The 21,148-nt window shown below is 49.6% G+C and overlaps 1 long non-coding RNA gene across 4 annotated transcripts; it reads left to right on the top strand.

Moving 5' to 3' along the window:
• The first annotated feature begins 1,420 nt into the window (after window positions 1–1,420).
• On the top strand, window positions 1,421–17,606 carry LOC136393361 (uncharacterized). 4 transcript variants are annotated; one of them, XR_010749081.1, is made up of 6 exons: window positions 3,824–3,937; window positions 6,439–6,581; window positions 7,317–7,470; window positions 8,015–8,072; window positions 14,847–15,630; window positions 16,901–17,606. It is a non-coding gene; the product is annotated as an uncharacterized lncRNA (long non-coding RNA). The 4 variants fall into 4 exon arrangements; XR_010749083.1 differs by lacking the exons at window positions 3,824–3,937; window positions 8,015–8,072 and adding an exon at window positions 1,421–1,582; XR_010749080.1 differs by lacking the exon at window positions 8,015–8,072.
• Window positions 17,607–21,148: the final 3,542 nt, after the last annotated feature.

Here is a 21,148-nt window from a genome sequence, read left to right as displayed (position 1 = left end):
TTTTCAAACATGTAATAGTGACTGTTTAGGTCAGGGGACATGACCTCCTTTCCTTTAGATTGTCAAATTAAAAAAAAATGACAACAGTCCCTGGCCGCGTTGCTCAGTTGGTTAGAGCTTCGTCCTGACACGCAAATGTCGACAACCAAAGTGGAAAAACAGATCAATGTTCTCTCTCTGTCTCCGTCTCTCTCCCTCTCTTCCTCTCTCTCTAAAAATCAATCAATAAATTAATTAAAAATGACAACAGCCAACACAATAGTATTCATCCAGTGTGAATGAATCAAAATTATACCCATTTCTTTGTCAGCTTGGCAAAACATATAATACATATTTTAGTGTGCCGCAGAACTTTAGTAATTAGTTTATGTGTGCCAAGAGATGAAAAAGGTTGAAAATCGCTGGTCTACACATGCGCCCTCCTGGCTACAAAGGTCAGCACGCACATGTGTCCTCTGAGAACCGCAGCCAGCCCCCCAGTCTCTTTCCCCCTCCTCATCACTGCACGCCATCTGTACAGGTGGTTCCCACCCTACAGAGAAGGAAACTGAGGCCAGCGTCCCTGATCAGTGATTGAAAAGGGCTGGACCTGGGAAGTAGAAGGGAAAAGAGAAAAAAAACAAAGATAAAATCGTGCTTCTTTGTTCGCCTTCCAGAACTCAGACTCCCGACTCTCCGAAGCGAGCATTACGTGGAGTTCTGGAATGTCGTTCGGGAGGAAGACAGCTCTCCCATCCCGCCACGCTTTTCGCTCTCCTCTGCTTCCCACCTGCTTGTTGCTGTCTGCTGGTGTCACACCTTCTGCACACTCGGAGCTCAGAGCAGAGTGGGGCTGGGTGAAGCTGGGGCTCCATCTGCCTGCCTGCTTTCTGGGGGGGAGGGTGTCTGAAGGTAACTCAGCACCGGCACCTTTGCCAGGAGCTTGAGAAGCCTTCTGCAGTGCCACCCGGCTCCCATCCTCTCTCGGCAGAACAAGCCGACACCAAATCCAGCCCCTGGTGCCACCCGGCCAGATGGCAGGGGAAGCAAAACAAAAGTGACCTTGTTAGCAGAGTGTGTCTTCCCCGGGAGAAGCTATTTTTGTTGTGGTTGTGAACTGAAGTTGTCTCGGCTGAGTTCGCCTTCCCTACGAGGGTTGTGGAATGTTAATTTGTTCCAAAGTTCAGTATTTTGATTAGAACCAGGAGTGCCAGATTTTGTCAGAAACGTTTTGGAAGGAGGTAGGCTAGTGTGCACTTGCTCTCAGCCTCTCCCTCTCCCTCTCCCTCTCCTTCTCTCCCTTGGATGCCGTACAAAGTAAATGTTGTTGCAGCAGCTGCTCTGGGGGAACAGCTCGTTGCAAATGGAAGCCGGGGGGTGAACTGCCTCCTCCCTCATATGTATCCATGACTTCATCGCCACAGAGGCACAGACCGGGGACAGAAGTAGAGCAACACCGTTAGGACATGCCCTGGGTTTGCAGAAACAGAGGAAAGAGCCCAGCACAGCGCCTGGAACACAGGGGTTCTCAGTGAGTCAACGCGTGCGGATCGGGGAACAAGCTTCGCCGGGGGTGGAAGCCAGCAGTTTCTGCAGCCGAGAGGTCAGGTTTAAAGGCAGTTCTGGATTCTGAAAACCCTCTTTCTCTTTTCTTTTTAAAGATTTTATCTATTGATTTTAGACAGAGAGGAGAGAGAGAGAAGAGAGAGAAAGTAGAAAGGAGAGGGAGGAGCAGGAAGCATCAACTCATCATTGCTTCTCCTATGTGCCTCGACCAGGCAAGCCCAGGTTTTGAACCGGCGACCTCAGTGTTCCAGGTTGATGCTTCATCCGTTGCGCCACCATAGGCCAGACACCTTCCATCTTTCTTTGTCTCTGGTTCCCTTCCCCTGACCATCTTCCCTTTCTCTCTCCCTCTTTTAATGAGTTAGGAACCCAAGTAATGTGTGACTGTCTTCTGGTTACAACACAAACACAGATGAATGTGCCCGGAACCCCTGGCCTCGATCCCCGCCCCACTCACCCCCTGCCCCCTACCCCCTCGCTGCTTTGCCTACCAGGAAACAACACCTTCACTTGGGGGCGGGCTGAAACTCTGCTGTACCCAGGCTGCTCGGGCTGCATTTCTGTACCTCTTTCTTCCTCTGCCTGATGATCTAAAGGGGCCTCGGTTAGGGGTTCAAAAGGGCCGGGCAGCCTGTGAACGGTCTTCTCCAGCAGGGAAGTCTGGGTACCCTGGGCCGCTCCCTCATCCACTTGGCCAGCGTGAAGGCTTGACAGGCTTCTCCCGGGTACTGAGGAATGCAGTAGCACAGCCCCCGGGCAACAACCGTTTAGGAGCAGAGTGAGCCTGCAGCCAGACCTGGCTCTCCAAGATGCCTACGCACTCTCGGCCTCTGATCAATACTTGGAGAAGAGGAACAGATGCCTGCACTGTGCACGCGGAGGCTGCCGCTGCTGCTGGAGGCTGCGGCTCCAGAGGGGCCTGGCCGGCCTCCTCCCCTCCCGTTCCCCCTGTGGGGCCAGGGGGACCAGGCCAGCTCTGCCGCAGCCTGCCATCTGCTGCCGCACACATCTGCCGCCTTCCGTGCCAACCAGCCGTCTGTCCTTCGTCCCCCTTCCCTCCCGCAGCTCCTCCTCCTCCTCCCTCCCCTGGGAAGGTCATTAAAATGGGTGTGCAGATGTTCGAGATGCTTCCCGGCCTGTCCAGGTACAGGGCAGCCAGCACTTCCGCATCGGGACCTGGGCAGCCCGATCTGCAGGCCCCCAGGTAGCTCACAGGGGTGCCCTGCTTTGAGAAAACCCACTAGGAACAAAGTCCACCCCTGCAAAGCAGACGCCTGTGAGCAAAGTGTCTACACTGCACCGTGACCATTTTAACCAATTTAATGATTTCTTTGTGCCACTGGTTCTAGACTCGTGACAGGCACAGGGATCGGGTCACCTGGGAGCTTTATCCACCGTCACCTGGCCAGTCCCAGCCAAAGCAGATTCGGGAAGGTACTGAGAGATGTCCGGCCCAGAAAACACTAACGGAACCCCTCCTCCGTCGCCACCACGGCTATCCTTGCACATTTCAGTTGTGATTTTAAAATCCGTAGATACCTACATAACGGGGAAAGGACGGTCTCTTCAACCAATGCTACTGGGATGCCCGCATGCCAAAGAATGAAGTCGGACGCTTCCCTGACACCATCTATAAAAACTAACTCAAAATAAAGACCTAAATAAGACCTTAAACTACAGAACCCCTAGAAGAAAACATACGGGAAAAGCTCCAGGGCCTTGGACGTGGCAACGATTCCACGGGCGTTATTACACCAGAAGCAGAGGCAACAAAAGCAAAAACAGACAAAGGAGACTGCTTCAAACTTAAACACTTCTGCACATTGCGGGGAAACAATCAACAGAGTGAAAAGGCAGAAGGAATAAAACACAAGGTGTGGTCTTGAGCCTCAAGAAGTTGCCTGACTAGTTGATCTATATACTAACCATCTACTACCTTGTCAATAAGGCTAATCAACATTGTCAGAAGCAAGCACATCCCAGGATGGAAAGGATAAAAATAAAAATGGAACTCAGACCCAGGCATATAGGATACAGAAGGGGGACCTCATCAACCATTTGGGTGACAGATGGAAACACTGCACCTTTTGGCTCCCACAATAACCAGAATAATTCTGGCATAAGGGAGGAAGGGGACAAAACAAGAACCAGGGTGGGGCGGGAGTAAGTAAACAAGCCAAACAACCCAACAAGTTACAAGAGGCACGACAGTCGCCACGTGGTGCTGTGCCAGAAGGAGAGCGCCCGGCACCTGCAGCCAGGTGTGGCTGCAGACATTCAGAAGGGTGAGCAACGTCCACGGCAGGCTTTGAGAGCTGTGCTTCCCCGAGACGGACCTCCGCTTCACTCCCAATCACGTCCTTGCCCCTCCAATTAAACAGCAGCCGACAAGGTGAACCATGTGTGCAGGTTGAGGGGGGGAACCATACTCTCAGGGGAAAGAGGTCGGAGTCAGAGCTGGGATGTAAGGTTGCTGTTTTATGCTTTATTTCTTCTGGGTATTCGTGAGTCTTAGGGTGGTGAACGCAGACCACGTGTTCCCTCTGAGCATTTTGGGCTGTGTAATTATCATCTGCGTCCAGGCGGGGTTTGGGGAGAGGAGGATGGCTAGGAGGATGGCTAGAGTATGTCCTTTCCTTTGCAAGTACTTGGAGGCTACCCCCCGGCAGCTTTGGAAACAGGCCTGTGGAATGCAACCTGTCGTTAGGACACCTGGCCAGGCAGACCTGGGCACGACCACTTAATACACACATATCATGAAAGGGGGAGAAGGGTGGGGAGCAGAGGGAGAGGGAAAGGGAGAAAGAGAATTGCCAATTCCTCAGAAACACAGGAAAGGAAATCCTCTGGTCTGGGTTTGGGTTCCGAGTGACTGTCACACTGAGGAAACTCCCTAAGATCCTGAACCCACCGTGACTCCGTTTCTCCCTTGTGTGTTTTCAGGATGTCACCAGGTTCCTTATCAGACACATTTCTCTTCCTCAGACTCGTGCATGGCTGCGGCCTCAGGGATGGTACTAATGGTGAAGCGCATCCATGCTACTTAATATTCTGAAATGTGATTCGTGACTGCTTTAACAGAACCTGCCCCTCCCCACCCGGCTCAGCCCTCCCTGGGGAGCTCCGTTTTTACTCATTCCCATTCTACTGACAAGGAAGCTGAAGGTAGAAGGCAAATGTCTCTTGTCAACCAGCCAACAGCTGACAACTCCACGACCAAAGATTCCAACTTCTGTTATTTCTTGAATCCCTTTAGACCAAGGGTTGTCATACTGCAGCCCGCAGGCTAAACCAGGTCCAATGTCTGCAAGCTAAGAATGGTTTTTACATATTTAAATGGCTTGGGTGAAAAAAAAAAGTGAAAGAAGACAATTTCATGACACGTGAAAATGATTTGAAATTAAAATTTCTGTCCATAAAGAATTTTATTGACCAACAGCCGTGCCGGTTCATTATGTGGCACCCATGGCTGCTTTCCTGCCTCAGTGGAGTTCAGTAGTTGCAGTAGAGGTTGCGTGGCCTGAAAAACTGAAAATGTTTACTGTCTGGCCCTCTTTAGAAAAGGCATTCCCCAGTGACCTGCCATGTTGGCTGCTGGAGGTTGCGACCTTCCATGGGAACTACTCTTAGTTTGAGAGCTGCTCACCCAAGATTCTCTGCCCCCCCCCACAGCAGCCCTCATCCAAGGAGGTGCAAAGGCCCAGCTCCCTGTCTTCCACATGTGATATTTCTGAAAGGCCATCTCAGCTCCAGGGAGGCCCTGCACCTGCCCAGTCCTGTCCTTACTTCCTTAGGGATGCTATTCCCAAGAACACGTGCCCATAAAGCTACATGAAATCTCTGCCTCAGGATTTGTTTCCTGACCCAGTCTAGGATGGGGCACATAATGAAGTTTAGGGAAAATACTGTCTTTTTTGCTCCGCTAACCAAAGACTAGCCACCGCGTCTCCATCTCTTCTTAAGGTGGGGGTATCATTAATGCCTGATCAATCCCAAGCTGGTTTTTCTGTTGGTCCGATTTAATAGAGAGAATATGGGTACACTTTGGTACATTTCTGGTCAGCTTTTCCTATTGATACCTTCAGAATGCCCCTTTTTGAAGCATTAAAAATTTCCCACTGCTCTGGGGAAAAAGTCACACTGATTTGTATAGCCCATATGGTCCTGCTTTCTTTCTAGCTTCACTTTACCCATGTGCCCCCTTGTTCTCTGACTCTTTGGATGTTAGTGTCTTCTACCACAGTGCCTTTGCATATGTTGCTTCCATTGCCTCGACCCCACTTCATCTCTGGTTCACTGAGTTAACTCTTGTTTAGACTTCAGACCTCAAGACAGTCATCCCTTCCTCAGGGCAGCCTTTCTGGGTCTGATTTCCTCATTAGATACAGCAAGTGCAGTGTCCCAGGCCCACATTCCTTTAGGGGTCCACGAAGAAAAAAAGCTTAATTTCTTTTAAAATCAGGAAAAGAACAGAGATTGTAATAATGACTATATAATGATGAATCCAGCGTGGATTTATACTAATGCAGCTGTCAATGCAATTTTTAAAAATAAGAAGAGGCCCCATCAAGTTGTGAATAATGCACCCCTGGCCTTTCTAGGCCTCCACTCAACCTCCCAGCACCCCTAGGTCAGGGCTTCCTATAAAATGCTTTCACTGTGCCCCGGGCTCTTCCACCAGAGCACTTAGTACAGTTGGCATTTGCCTTTGTCCCTTGAACTGTGAGCTTGATGAGAACAGGGACTGTGCCCGACTTACTTTCCACCCGTCATCATGACGAACTCGGGGCTGCAGGTGTGACTAAGGGAAGGCAATCCAACTGCATAAGTTATCCCACTTTTTAAGCAAGAACACTCATACCAGCTACTTTTCACTGCCCGCCTCGCCTGCAGGTCCGCGGGGAGGGGACAGGACGGAAACCCGGAGGAAAGACTCACAATGGACACGGGAGAATGGATGGTGCCAAGCTTCTCCCCTTGGGGAGCAGGGGCGAGGGGCAGCAGCGATGGAGCATAAACAAACATTTCCTTGTCTGGTAGGTCATTCTGTAATTATGTGCAGGTCAAGTGCTTTAGACTCCCGGAAGTCAAACAATATCTGCTTCCAGAGGCCATTAATGCTCAAGGGCCCCTGGAGTGAAGGGCGACTTTCATTGGAAGGTCTTGTCCTAGGCAGGCAGGAAGCGAGCTGACCGCCAGTCCAGAGTGAAACAACGTAGCAGCAGAAAAGCAATAGGAAGGGGCGCTGACCTCAAAGTTCGGAGAAGAGGAAGGGGAAACAAACAAATATATGAGCCTGGGGAACTGGCCAAGAGCAGCCCAAAGCCCCAGGCCAGGGGCTTGGGGGGACGGGGGTGAGGACGACTCTGACTCTGTGCTCTTAGAAGGAGCTGGCGTCGGCCTAGCGTGCGGAGGACCCGGGTTCGATTCCCGGCCAGGGCACACAGGAGAAGCGCCCATTTGCTTCTCCACCCCTCCGCCGCGCCTTCCTCTCTGTCTCTCTCTTCCCCTCCCACAGCCAAGGCTCCATTGGAGCAAAGATGGCCCGGGCGCTGGGGATGGCTCTGTGGCCTCTGCCTCAGGCGCTAGAGTGGCTCTGGTCGCAACATGGCGACGCCCAGGATGGGCAGAGCATCGCCCCCTGGTGGGCAGAGCGCCGCCCCATGGTGGGCGTGCCGGGTGGATCCCGGTCGGGCGCATGCGGGAGTCTGTCTGACTGTCTCTCCCTGTTTCCAGCTTCAGAAAAATGGAAAAAAAAAAAAAAAAAAAAGAAGGAGCTGGCAGGAGTACTGAAGGCTGGTGCTTTCGCCATCGGACATCCTGCACGACCACGGGCACTCTCCAAGGACGGAGAGCGCGTGGCGCCAGTGAGGGGTTGGACAGCGGGAGGCCGTGTGGACAGGGCACATGAGGCCGTCGCCAGAGGTGAGACTCAGCGTTTGCCACCTTGCTGCCCTCATGCGTTTCCACTCGGCAAAGATGGCGGAGATTTCTCGGTTGGTTCTCAGCACCGCGGCTGCAGTGCTCCGGGAGGGATGGGGCTGGAGGGTAGTGAGGGTAAAGGGGAGGCCTGACTGACAGCCCGAAAGATAAAACTTAACCACACACACAAAACCCCCGACTGGTGGCAAACAGGATGGACAGGTGGCCGCGGGCCAAGACCCTTTGGGTTCCCGTCTGACTTCAGCTCAGCGGCACGGGAGCCAGGGCTTCCCTTTGCCGGAACCGGGCAGATTATGGGAAGAAGCACCAGCATTCTTAAAATTCTCCTGTCCTCACAGACCTAAAATTAACGTGGCTGTTTATAGAGCTGGCGGTGGGTTTGGAATATCACAGTGGTGAATAACATAATAAAAATCCAGTGATCCGGTATCTGAAGTGCAGTTATTTCTGCCTACAGCTACCAACTACAAACGCATTTAATAGGTCATAATGATTAGTGATTATGTCACTGCCCTTTGTGTTCAAGGATGAAGATGATTGATGTTGTCCCTGCATGTGGCAAAGATCACCAAAGAATGAACCATGTAATCTTTCTTTAAATAGATCTCTTTTTTTTGGAGATATCATTCACACACCATACAATTCAATGGTTTTTGGTATATTCTCAGGGTTGTACAACCCATACCACAATCTACTTTTAGAATGTTTCTGTCTTCCCTAAAAAAAAAAAACAAAAAAACAATAGCCGTTAGTCCCAAGTTCCCCTTCCTTCACTTACCCCTCCCCCCCCGCCCCGAAACCACTAATCTCCCTTCTGTCGCTGTGGCTGTGCTCATTCTATATATTTCATATAAATAGAATGGTACACTGTGGTGCGGGACCGGCTTCTTTCACTCGGCATGTTTTCAAGGTTCATCCATGTGGTAGCATCCATCAACGCCACATCCCTCATTTTCATTTCCAAATATTATCCCATCGTGCAGACACGCTACATTCTGTTTATCTATCCGCTGATGGACACCTGGGTTGTCTCCACTTTATGGCTGTTGCGGATAGCGCTGCTGTGAACATGTGTGTGTATGTTTTGGTGTGGACATGTGTGTTATGATTTCTTTTGCAATATACCTAAGGAGTAGAATTACTGGGTCACATGGCAACTCTCTGTTTAACTTTGGGAGGAAATAGCAGACTTTTCCTCAGCAGCTACCTCATGTTACATTCCTACCAGCGATGAGGAGTGTTCCCATTTCTCCACATCCTCCCCTCTACTTATTACCCTGTCCATCTTTATTACAGTTACCCCAGCAGGGTAGTCTCATTGTGGATTTCATTTGCTTATACCTAACGTAAGGAGGTTGAACATCTTTTCATGTGCTTATTGGCCATTTGTATATCTTTTCTGGAAAATGTCCACTCAAGTATTTCGCTAATTTTTCAACTGGGTTGCCTTTTGATTTAATGAATTGCAAATATATATATTTAGAGAGGAGAGGGAGAGAGAGAGAGAGACAGAGAGAGAGAAGGGGGGAGGAGCTGGAAGCATCAACTCCCATATGTGCCTTGACCAGGCAAGCCCAGGGTTTCGAACCGGCGACCTCAGCATTTCCAGGTCGACGCTTTATCCACTGCGCCACCACAGGTCAGGCTGCAAATAATTTTTTATGTAGTCGGATACAAATCTCTTATCAGATATATGATGCACAAGTATTTTCTCCCATTCTGTGAGGCGTCTTTCACTTTTTCTTGATAGGATCATTTGCAACACAAAGTGTTTTTATTTTGATAGTCCAATTTATTTTTCCTTTTGTCACTTGTGCTTTTGGTATCACATCTAAGAAACCACTGCCTAACTCAAGGTCACGATGATTTACAGCTATATTTTCTTCTAACTATTTTCGCAGCTTTGGCTGATACTTAGGTCTTTGGTTCATTCTGAGTTAACAATTTTTATATACGGTGTGAGATGGAAGTCCAAATTCAATATTTGCATGTGGCTATTCAGCAGCCCCGTCACAATATGTTGAAAAAAAGTATTTTCCCCGATTGAATGGTTCTGGCACCGCTGTCAAAAATCAATTGGCATAAATCTAAGGGTGTATTTCTGGACACTGCACTTTATTCCACGGACCTGCATGGACAGCCGTATGCCAGTCCCACACTGGGTTGATTACTGAGGGAGTTTTGAAATCAGAAGTCCCCCAATTTTGTTCTTCTGCAAGCTCCTTTTGGCTAGCTGGACCCCCTCTTTCTCCCCCCCCCCCCCGCATTTCAGTGTGTACTTTAGGGTCAGCCTGTCAATTTCTACAAAGAGTCCAGCTGGGATTTTGATAGGGATTAGGGATTAGCCGGAACACTATGTCGCTCCTAACACCAAAATAAACTCCAAATGGACTAGTGTTCGACTGAAAAAATTAAAACCATAAAAAGTCTAAGGAGAAAAAAAGTGGGTCATTAAAAATACATATAAGCGTGGAGAGAAAAGGCAAACGCGAAACCCAAAGGCCGTAAGAAAAGATGGACAGATCCAGCTACATAAAAATGAAAAGCTTCTATCTGGTGAAATATATATATATATAAACGCAAACAAGAAACTGGAAAAAACTGGCAACACATTTCTTTTGAATTCAGAGAGCTCTTATATACATCTCTATGAAAAGGACAAAGCCAGAACGCAAAACGTACGAAGGACACGAAAAAAAACAACAACAACCCAGTTCATAAAAGAAAAATGGCCAATAAACCCATGAAAAAAAAATGCACTCATAATGCAGGCAAATTAAAATGAGCCGATTTTTCAGCAGTCGGATTGGCGAAGATTAAACAGGTGGATGGGGCCCGGGGCAGCTGAGGACGTGAGGCCAGCGCTTGCAGTCTGGGGGGAGGGTAAACCGGTGCAGCTGTTTGGAGTACAATTCAGCAGTACCCACTAAAGTTAAAGGATGCACACTCCGTGACCAGCAGGTCTACTTCCAGGAATTTACTCTACAGCTATGTTGGCTTGGGTACTCCGAGACCTACAATACGTGGATGTTTCAGCAGCCTCGCTATTTGTAAGAGGACATTCGGCATAACCCACATATCCATCAACAGGCAAATGACGAAGTAATTAAAATTAAGCAGGCAGCAACATGAAAGAATTAAGAGGTCTATATGGGCTAATCCGGAAAGATCTCTGAGATACGCTGATATGAAAGAGGGAATAAAAAAAAAGGCAAGAGCAGAAGATTGTCAGCCCAGCCCTCCAGCAGCGGCGTCGCCTCTCCGCTTTATTTGTCAGGGCTGACTTACTAACTGAATGGCCCTGGGTAAGTCCCTCAATCTCTCTGTGCCTCAGTTTCCTCCCTGGTGAATGGGGACTACACACAGTGCCCCTGTCACAGGATTAAATGGATTCATGCATAGGTAACCTTTGGAAGAGTTCATGATACCCGGCAAGCACGATCTGAATTCTGAATTTTTTTTTAAAAACCCATTATTACGAAACAAAAGAGCAAGAAGTACGACAGTGCCGATAACGTGCTATATAGCTTCGTAGTTAAAAGAGAAAGAACACGTGCAGGTGTAATTGGTCTGCCTGTGCGTGACCATCTCTGTATAAACACAAGCAGACGGTGACACTGGGAGAGGACACAGCAGCTGGGGACCGCAGTGGGGGACAGAATGTTGTGCGCGTGTTAACTAGGCAAAAACAGATAAAATAAAAAATTAATAAAGAAGTGTATACATAAATATATAACCTCATATATGGACAGCAATTTTCAATACAAGAATTTGTAACAGCAGTTACATCTTAAGTGCCATGAGTTGAAAGGAGACTTAACTTTCATCTTTTATGCCACTCAACCTTTTTTTTTAATTTATATGTATATATGAGCTTTATAGCAAAAAGTTAAAAAGCACATCCAAGCAAAAAAAGAAGAGGAAAGGAAGGGAGGAAGGGAGGGAGGGAGGGAGGGAGGGAGGGAGAGAGGGAGGGAGGGAGGAAGGAAGGAAACAGGGAGGGAGGAAGGAAGGGAGGAAGGAAAGGAGGGAGGTTGATTGGGAAGGAGGGAGGGAGGGAGGAAAGAAAGAAAAGAAAAGAAAGAAAGAAAGAGAGAAAAGAAAAGAAAAGGAAGAAAAGAAAAAAAAGAAAACAAGGCCCTTTTGGGCCTTGCTGGAGAGGAGAGGCTCCTCCTGCCTGAACAGCTGGCCCCACAGGGAGCCGGGCAGAGCTGGGTGGGCAGCACTCAGAGCGCGGTTCCAGGCTGCAGTCTGACACAGAGTATTTCTCCCATCCATCTCCCATCTGTAACAGAATCAATATCCACTTAAAAACCTCTGCTGGCTTCCCAGTGCCTACAGGAAAAAGTCCAAACTCCGTAACACAGCGTGAAAAGTCCTTTGCAATGTCCCCTCCACCTCCCCAGCTCCATCTTCTATGCTCCGACCATATGAAGCTGTGCGAGGCTGGGGAGAGTGTGGGAAGGCGGGGAACGGCAGACCTGGGCTGGGGTCTCAGTTCTCCACTCACTAGCCTTGGCTTTGGCCAAGCAATGCAGTCTCTCCCAGCATCATCTGAAAAACAGGGCTAATACCCCCCACTTTTTGGAGAACACTGGAGACTTCATTGAGATGACATACCTTGAGCAGCTGGCTTTCCTGAAACTGAAGCTCGCAGGCACTCAGAGGGAGATGGCCTCCTCTTTGCAGAGGGTGAAGCCCTGTGCCTATCTGGGGGTCCTATAAAAAGGGCAGGGGTCGGAGCTCCATAGAACTGGGAGTAATTCTGACCGTGCTACCTGACTCCCTATGAGTGCAGTTAGCACACCGTCTGGTATACAGGATGGCATGCCATGATCAAATGGTGCTGTCGGGTGGCTCTGGCATTTCTGTCACCTCTGCTGGTCTTTGCAGAAGCTCTTCCTTCTGCCCCCAATTTCTTCCTTTTCTATCTGGCTAACTTCTCATGAAACCCTCCCTGATTCCCCCTTTGCATTCCCATACGATTTATTCATTCACTTGCCCAGGGTGACGCTCACCCCTCTGTATTATAATCACGTGACAGGCCATGGGCCATGTCTTCTTTAACATTCGGTCCAGATGTGGGCAGAGTAGGTGCTCAGCAAAAGTTTTCTGAGCAAATACGACCTTCAGTGAACCTCTGGGCACCAACTTTATCATGTTCACCTGGAGAAGGGGATTAACAGAGAGAGAGAGAATAGGCTTCCAATCCAAGAAAGCGGAAAGAGCTGCGTTGACTCCCAGTGGCTGGTCTGTTGTCTAAAGGAAAGTCGCACAGACCTTTTTGCGTGGGTTTCATAACACTTTGCCATTTCTCACTTATGAGACGTCCCTTTAATGCACACCTGTTTGCATACAATGTAACCCCTGGGCACAATATCGCTGCCTTCTCTTTCAAATGAAATGTTTATGAAGACGTGGCAAGGCATGGGGAAACATTCAGCTTTCCAATTACAGACGCAGGGAGGCAGCAGCACCTGAGAAATACCAACCCTGCTCTCTTCCTGTCTGCGACCCCGGCAAATGTCAGAACAGATGTTTCAAAATTGTGTATAAAAATAAACAAACCGACAATAAAGGGCTCTCTGGCTGGCCCCCACACACTCAATGGCAGCCTGGAGTGTGGTTATATGGCTGTAGTCTGAGGTCCACGTGGGAACACATGTCTATAATGACCCATTGGGTGGGGATAGAGCCCTGAGCTCAGGGGCACTCTCCACTGCCTGCCTCAGCGGGAGCTTCTGGGGTTTTGCATCACCCTGTGATCTGAGTCACTCATAGACAGGGAGTCAGGTAGCACCGTCAGAATTCCTCCCAGTTCTATGGGGCTCCGACCCCTGCCCTTTTTATACGACCCCCAGCAACAGATAGGCGCAGGGCTTCACCCTCTGCAAAGAGGAGGCCATCTCCCTCTGAGTGCCTGTGAGCTTCAGTTTCAGGAAAGCCAGCTGCTCTCGCTGTCACCTCTGCCCAAGCAACTCGGCTTTCTTCAGACAAGAGGAGAGCTGTTCCTAGAGAAGCCATGCCCTAAGGCAAGGGAGGAGGTGGTACTGCCCCCTAGTGTTGGACGAACCACACACACCTCTGTGGCTCAGCAGCTCTGCACAGGGGTTTCAGAAGGCATAGGCCTTCTTAGGATGCCTCTTTCCCTTTAAGGCTGCCCTGCATATCCATTTTAACCAGATTTAGACTTAATAATGGAAAAGCACTCTGTCATTTACCCTGTCGTCCATCCAGAATTCTAGAGGTGGCCCTGGCCCAGCAGTCATTATGCACAAAAGAGGCCATGTGTGCAAGTGCCCAGCAAAGTCCTGGCAAGCCAATGGGCACTGGGAGTTAGTGGAATGAGATTCCAGGGCAACCTTCCCTTTAAAAGGCATGTCCATCAACCTCAGTACAGCAGAGGCTCTGGTCCCCGGCACATCTGTGCTGAGGCAGTGTTCTGGGCAGGCCAGTGCTGCCCCGACCCCATCTATGCATGCAGAAGGGCTCACCCACACAGGGCAGGAACTCCATCTCTGCTTGGGGGCTGAGGGCGGCTACATCTAATGGGGAAAACCTGAAGTTCTTATATAATCGATGCAAGATGTCTTTCTTTTCTTTTCTTTTTTTTTTTTTTTTTTTTTTGGATCAGTTAAAAGATTTTCTGGTCTTCGTCTTACCAAAGAGATTTTCTGTAAGTTTTTTTTTTTTACAATAGAAGTGCTCAGTCATCAGAAAAGAATACAATTCCAGATAAGCTCATGCCTTCAAAAAACAGAATCTGGGGCCTCCCTCTCCTACCCACCCCCCTCCTCCAACAAGGCACGGGTCCCAGTTTCAGAACACTTTCTGCAACTCTCTGGAAAGTTCCCTGACCCTTGTTTGCCTTGGTTTCTCCCACCTATAAAGTGGAGCCATACTGGCTATGATTCATAATGAGACTCAAGGAAAACTGAGGCTGTTAGAGCAGCTTTTGAGCGTCCTAGACTAGGAATTCTCACTATGATAGCTTGTTTCGCCTTCAAAGCACTATAGCATTAACCAGATCTGCCTAATTACATCGCAGAAAAATTGCTTGCATTTATTTCACTTGAATGTGACAGAAATTGGGGTGGTCATGGTCAAAAATATTCCTGCACTGGAGAGATAGACAAATAAACTCTCAGTGTTATCTGATTATCAATGAAGGGTGTGTGTGTGTGTGTGTGTGTGTGTGTTTTAAGGTCTAAACACTGGGTGCACCATAAAAGAACAGTGTCTTTGTGCAATATGCCAGCTGTCATGGGATTCTAGGCAAGATATTATTTCTGATAAATAGATATGGACAATAGATAATGTCTATATTAATATCACTAAAATGTGGTCCTCTGTTGCAGCTCACCCGAGACGGAGACAGGGACGACAGTGTATAAAGAGGCAGATGCCAGACAAGAGACTTTCTTCTTGTGACAGTTTGAGCTCCCCGCTGCAATTAACTTTTTCTCCCCCTCCCTCTCCTCCTTCATCTCATGCAACGCGGTTCAGAAAAAAGGGGGACTGTATTTTCCTCCTGCTGATGGAAGTTGATTAGCAGTCAGGTGGAGTGATGCTCAGGGGACAACACAGCGGATTAATTAAATCACTTCTACTGGCTAAGTGGTGACACTTTGATTTATAGCAGAGCTCACTCAACCAGACAGCAGCTTTTCTTGCATGCCGGAGGAAGAAGGACCAAACTGGCCAGTGGTTGGAGGCCAAGGGCTCTGCAAACTTTAAAGACAAGCATCCTAGTCATTAAAGCAGATGCCCCCGCTGGGCTCTTCTCTCTGGGGTTGGGGGACCTGCAGGCCCGGGAGAGGAACCACAGAGAATGGAGCGGCTGAGGCAGGCCAGTAATCGAACAAGGAGCTGGTGGATCTGTGTCAAAGCACACAGAACTCAGTGACACCCCTGCAGAAAAAGCAAAGCAGGCTTGAAAGAGTTCAGTGCGATTTTCTCCAGGTCTGTCTCTACCCAGTTGTGTGTTAGCACAGCACCTTGGCTCGTCCTGAAGACACAGCCCCTGTGACAGTCCTAGCGCACTGACTTGGGGGCATTTCTGACTATTTCCCACTAAAGCACGGGATCTTCGCAATGAGGAGCCTTCAGACCAGAATGTACGCAACAGCTGTGCTTCTGCTGGTATGTTTTCTGTTATGAGCTGGAGAGAGATTTTGTGGCTGATTCACCCTTTGCTTAGGCCGCTAAGAAGCTCAGTGGCGAACACGCAGCCCACACTGCGTGCCTCTCACACACTTCTGTTTATGAACTTCCTTTATCTGGGAAACTTTTGTTTATCTTATCTTAAAATGTTTTGGGGGGAAGCTGCCTCCAATTCCCTGAGGAGTGAGATCAACTGGGATAGGAGTCAAAGCCCTAGACTTCACAGCGTCTAGAGTGAGATCTGGCCTTGCTGACCTAGGCTGGAGTCAAGCACTTGTGAAGGCACAAATCCTGGGGCCCCCCTCCAGACTTCTGAACCATAATAGCCCAAGACAAAGCCTGGGAATCTTTCTTCTTTAACAGATTCCCCTAAGCACTCCTGGAACATTTGAGAAGTATAGTTTTAGAATTAGACAGCACTAAAGACAAATTTCAGTTCGACTAATTAATAGCAGCTGACCTCAAGCAAGGTTCTTCATCTGTCCAGGCTTCCCTTCCTCGGGCATGTAATGGCCTTGGTGAGAATTAAACCAGACGTCTGGACGAAGGTAAACATCTAACACGGCTGGCCACAAACTGTAGGTCTCAATACATGGTAGACAGCCCAAACGCCCATCAACAGATGAGTGCATAAACAAATGTGCTACCTACATAAACAGAATATTACTCAGCCATAAAAAGGGAGCTCTGACACCTGCTACAACATGAATGAACCCTGAGGGCATTATGCTAAGTGAAAGAAATCAGACGTGAAGGAAGAAATACTGTAGGATTCCACTGGTATGAGGTCCCCAGGGTAATCAAATTCATAGAGATGGAAAGGCAGAAGGCTGGTTACCAAGGGCTGGAGGGAAAGAAAATGGGGAGTCGGTGTTTAATGGGACGGAGTTTCAGTTCTGAAAAAGGAGGAGGGCTCTGTGGATGGGAGGTGGTGGTAGCTGCACAACAATAGGAATGCGCTTACTGCCATTGCACTGTACCCCTAATCATGGTTAAAATGGTAAATGGTGTGTTTTGTATATTTTATCACACAATAAGGGAAAAAATGAATGATAGCTACTGTTACCACTAGGACCAACAACAAACCAAATTTATTCGGGGCTCCCCATGCCCCACCTTACCCCTCAAATCCTCTACGATCAATTTAGCAACAAAGCATCTGGCTGAGGGACCAGAGGAAGGGGAACAGATGAGGAATGGCAAAGAAATGACAGCATCTAGCCCTCTGATTGTTTTTTCCTTAACCCAGGGGTCCAGAAAGTCCCCAAGAAGCCACAGAATGCTTATCCCAACTACGAAGGAAGCTGATGCAACATCAAATATTAAAAGGATGGAGGAACCAGCATAGTTTTCCATATAAATGAATCCAACATATATGAAGATTGCGTTTAAAATTCAAATATAATTATTTTTTAAAAGGCATCCTGTGAGCTCTGTCTCTCTCCCAACACTGACACTTCTGGGCCCTTGTCATGCTCCAGTGAGGTGCCTGTTGGCAGCCAGCCCAAAGCACTTTGTAACATGCCCTCCAGATCCTAAGTGAAAACTGATCAAAGAATTGGCACTGGCAAAGACAAGACTGAAATCAGCTCTCAGAGGGGTGGGGCCAGGCTATTGTCCCTCTTTGTGGGAACAGCTGCTTAACGGGGAATTGGAGCGTCGTGATTATAATATGCATACGGACTGCTCTGTTAACAGAAGCCGGCTCAAAGTACTCCAGGGGCCTCCACCTCGCGATCTGGCAAAGGGCTCAGCGAGGGTGCTGTGTCAAACCTTTTTGAAAATGTCTCCTTGACACGGAGGGTGAGTAAAGGCGCCTGCGAATCTCATTACAGCCCCGCGCCTCCCTCCGCTGTCCGGCTCCCTTGTCCTGGGAGCGGTAGCTGCGCGAAGGTCATTCTGCCCCTGCTCCGGTTTTGGTCAGGACGGGCGGGAGCTGCGGTCATCTGAGTGGCCCTGGGACCCCTGCCCCTGAGTCCTACGGAGGAGGCTCATTTGTCTGCAGGTCGGAAGCTGGCTGGTCTGCAGGTCCCCCGGGGGCTGGTGGAGCGAGGTTCTCCCAAGTTCGAATAAACGATGCTACGCTCTGAGCAGTGAGCCTTCGCCGTGCTGGCTGCAGGATGCCTCTCGCGTGGATGAGGAAACGGCAGGCCATCCCCACACCAGGGGCTGCAAGGAACCCCCAGGACACGCCTGACCTCCGGGTTCTAAGGCCAGGGGAGGGGAGCGAACCACGCAGGTGCTAGAGGCACGGCGCTGGGTTCTCCTGTGCTCATCTGCCGGGATCCTCCCGCGCCAGCCAGCCTCCCTCTCCGCAGAGACGGAAGCTGCACATCAAGGTTAAACCAACCCCACCAAGGTGTCACTGCCAGAAAGTGGCAAAGGCCAGGGCACTCCTCCGGGTCTGTCTCACTCGGAGGCCTTTTGTTCTGTGAGTTGGTTTGTTTTTCATTGCGCCCGCCCAAAGGAAACGGATAGGGTTCTTTTTTTTCGGGAAAAGCTGGCTGCTCCCAAGGCCCTGCCCCGCCCCAGTTCAGCCTGATCTCACTGCCTCCTCTGCCTGCTGGCAGCTAAAAGGCCCCCTGGCCTCCACCTCTGCAGCGACTCTGGGTAGATGGGAAGGGAGGAGGAGGGAGAGGGAACAGTTTTGAAATGAATATATGCATGTGTCTCTCCTTCTAATCACTGGAATGCATTTTCAGGAGAGGTGAGCAGAGGGATTAGCTGCAGGACTCCCATTAATGTTAACTTTATTTCAGTAATGAGGTGCCAAGGCGTGGAACAATCACTGCGGCTAATATAGTGCAATCACGGTGATCAGAACGAAGGCTGGGAAGGGAAGGGATGGGAGGGGGCGGCGTCAGGAGGGAGAGCCACTTGCTGGGGGTGGGGGGTGATGACACAAGAGGCAGCAGGAACAAAACTCTCCAGCAAAAGAGAGGTGGTGGGTGAACCTTGCCGCGGGCTGAGCAGGTTGAATGAGAGCCCCGATACGGAGGAAATACTGATAGCAGCCCCGGTGTGAATACTTACACTGGCCAGGCCAGGTAACGAGCTCTGCTCACCTCACCTAATCCTCGGGAGGAGACAGAGCTCAGCATTATCCCCATGGCACAGATCAGCACACTGAGTCTTGGCCAGGTAATGTGTCCATAGTCACACAGCTGGGGAAGAAGCTCAGTTTGTAGTGAGGTTCCTCCAAATCCCTACATTTGGTGGGGCTCTGCCTCGGCTAGAACACAGGGGGAGAAAGGACATGCAGATGCGGGGAACGCACACGGAAGCACGGGAAGCAGCGGGAAGTGCTCTACTCATGGGCCCGCAGCTCCGACGCTGGGCTGTGCTCACAGGGCTCACCACGCTCCCCCACAGCTGTCCTTCTGCAGTCTCGGTGAGGCTGGGAGGAATGCGGGAAGGGGAGAAAATCACCCTCATCAAACAAATTCTCGGGGCCATCTGCAGCCAGAAAGAAGATCCTCAATGCGCCTGCGAACACAGGTTAGCATGTCATCCGGATCCCCAGGCCACCCAAATCCTCCAGTTTGCAAATGCTTGCAGGCCAGGGACGGTTTCCTCTTAACAGAGCCGAGGTGTCTCCAAGTGCGGTCTGCAGGCTCACCTGGGTGTCTGCTCCGGAGTGCCCACTAAGCACTTCCGGGGAATGGCCGTGGGGCTGCCCTGTAACAAGACCCCTGGCCTGGGTTTCCCGAAGGTTTTCTGTGCTTTAGAGAACTCGCAGGAACACAAGACCCAGCATTTCAATTTGTCTAGAAGCATAAAACACACTGTAGGCCAGTCCTGTCCAAATTCCAACTCCATGAGTCCATTGCCCCACCGGTTGTCTGGAACTATAAAGTTCCTAACATTCAACACATTTATTGAGCATCTACTATGCTCCAACCTCTATTGTTTGCCTTGGAAATTCAGCAGGGGGGCAAATCTCAGTCCCTGTTCCATAAAACATGCGTCCCAGTGAAGAAGATAAGCACATTGACGGGACGTCCATCCTGTCAGAGCCATGAGCAAACTGTGGGTCTGCTAGGGCAATGTTGCCCCCCCAGGGGACATTTTTGGGTGTCACAATTGAGTGGCATCATCCAGACAGATGTGGGGCCTGCACAAGAGCAGGAGAAGTGGGTAGCGAGAAGAGGTCTGGTTCAAACCGTACCATCAAGGATGGGATTGCTACTGGATTAGATACAGGTGTGGGACACAGCGAGCAATCACAAATGAAGCCTGGTCCCTGCTCCAAGTGCCTCCCTAAAAATCATCGACTCCTATCTCTACCTCTCCCCTTAACTCAGTGGTTCTCAGCTAGGGGTGACCATCCCCAAAAGGGACACTTGGCAACCTCTAGAGACATTTTTGTTGCAACCAGGGGAAGGTGGAGGCCAGGGATCTGCTCAACATCCTAAAGTACACAAGGAAGCCTCCGCCCCTCCCCAAGTTCCAGACCCTGCCACAGAGGGTCACCAGGCCCCAAATGACACCAGTGCAAAGGCTGAGGAATCCTGGCCTCCCCCCCCCCCCCCCGCCCCCACCGCTGCTTCCTCTCGCCCAGGGCCTGGCCTGCCAATTTAGTGGGGACTTGGTCGGAGCCTGGAGATTCCAAATCAATGCATGTCGGTGGCTAAGGGCCACACTAACTACATCTCACTTGCTTCTGCCGGTGACACAGATCAGATGCTGCTGCTGTCGCCGCTGCCACCACCTGAAACAAGAATGTTGGAGAGCAAATTCATTATCCAGCTGTTAGGAGCGACAGAGCATGCACACCTCTCCCCCGAACTGGGGTACCTGAGAGCCAGCCCTGCGGGATGATTGATTGGCTGCCAGCCTCCTCCTCTCCGTAACCCTGACACGCCAGGGCAGGGCCTCCGGAGCACAAGCTAGAAAGCCAGAACGCGACGATGTTGGCGGCAACAAATGGATGGGTTAATTTGTTTCATGCCCCCATTGCCACCAGGCTCTTGCAGAGAGAAAAAAAAAAAAAAAAAAAAGGAAAGAAGAAACCCTCCATGTGCAGGGTTTAATATCCCAGCTGCTAGGAATCAAATTAGACAGAAGGAAGAAAATGTGACGTTGGTTGCAGAGACCTGTTTATATTCAGTTATGTTTGCTTAAAAACCGGTTTTTTATCTGCAGGTTACTCGTGCTGGCTTGGACCCCAAGCAACCAAATACCACACTTCCAGGTGGTATCTTTAAGGAAAGCTAATTAGGATTCTTGGCACGTGTGGCACGAAACATTTTACAATTTTCTTCAAAGCAATTTGCCAACATTAGCTAATTAAAACACCCAGCCCTCCATTGAGGGACAATGGGAAGAGAGCAGAATCTTCATTTCTCAGCATCTGCTGTAGGATTAAAACTCCAGGTTCCTGTTGCTTCTACTTGGTTGTGGTTCTTCTCTGAAGGTGGCCTTTCATTGTTTTCTACAACCTTCCCAGGAGCATTGAGAAAAAGAGTCCAGTTTTTCTAGCACATAGTCTCTGGAA

The sequence above is a fragment of the Saccopteryx leptura genome, chromosome 2 (genome assembly GCF_036850995.1).
Source record: "Saccopteryx leptura isolate mSacLep1 chromosome 2, mSacLep1_pri_phased_curated, whole genome shotgun sequence".
Classification (NCBI taxonomy): domain Eukaryota; kingdom Metazoa; phylum Chordata; class Mammalia; order Chiroptera; family Emballonuridae; genus Saccopteryx; species Saccopteryx leptura.
The sequence above is the reverse complement of the archived record's forward strand: the minus strand, read 5'-3'. Positions and strand labels throughout refer to the sequence as shown.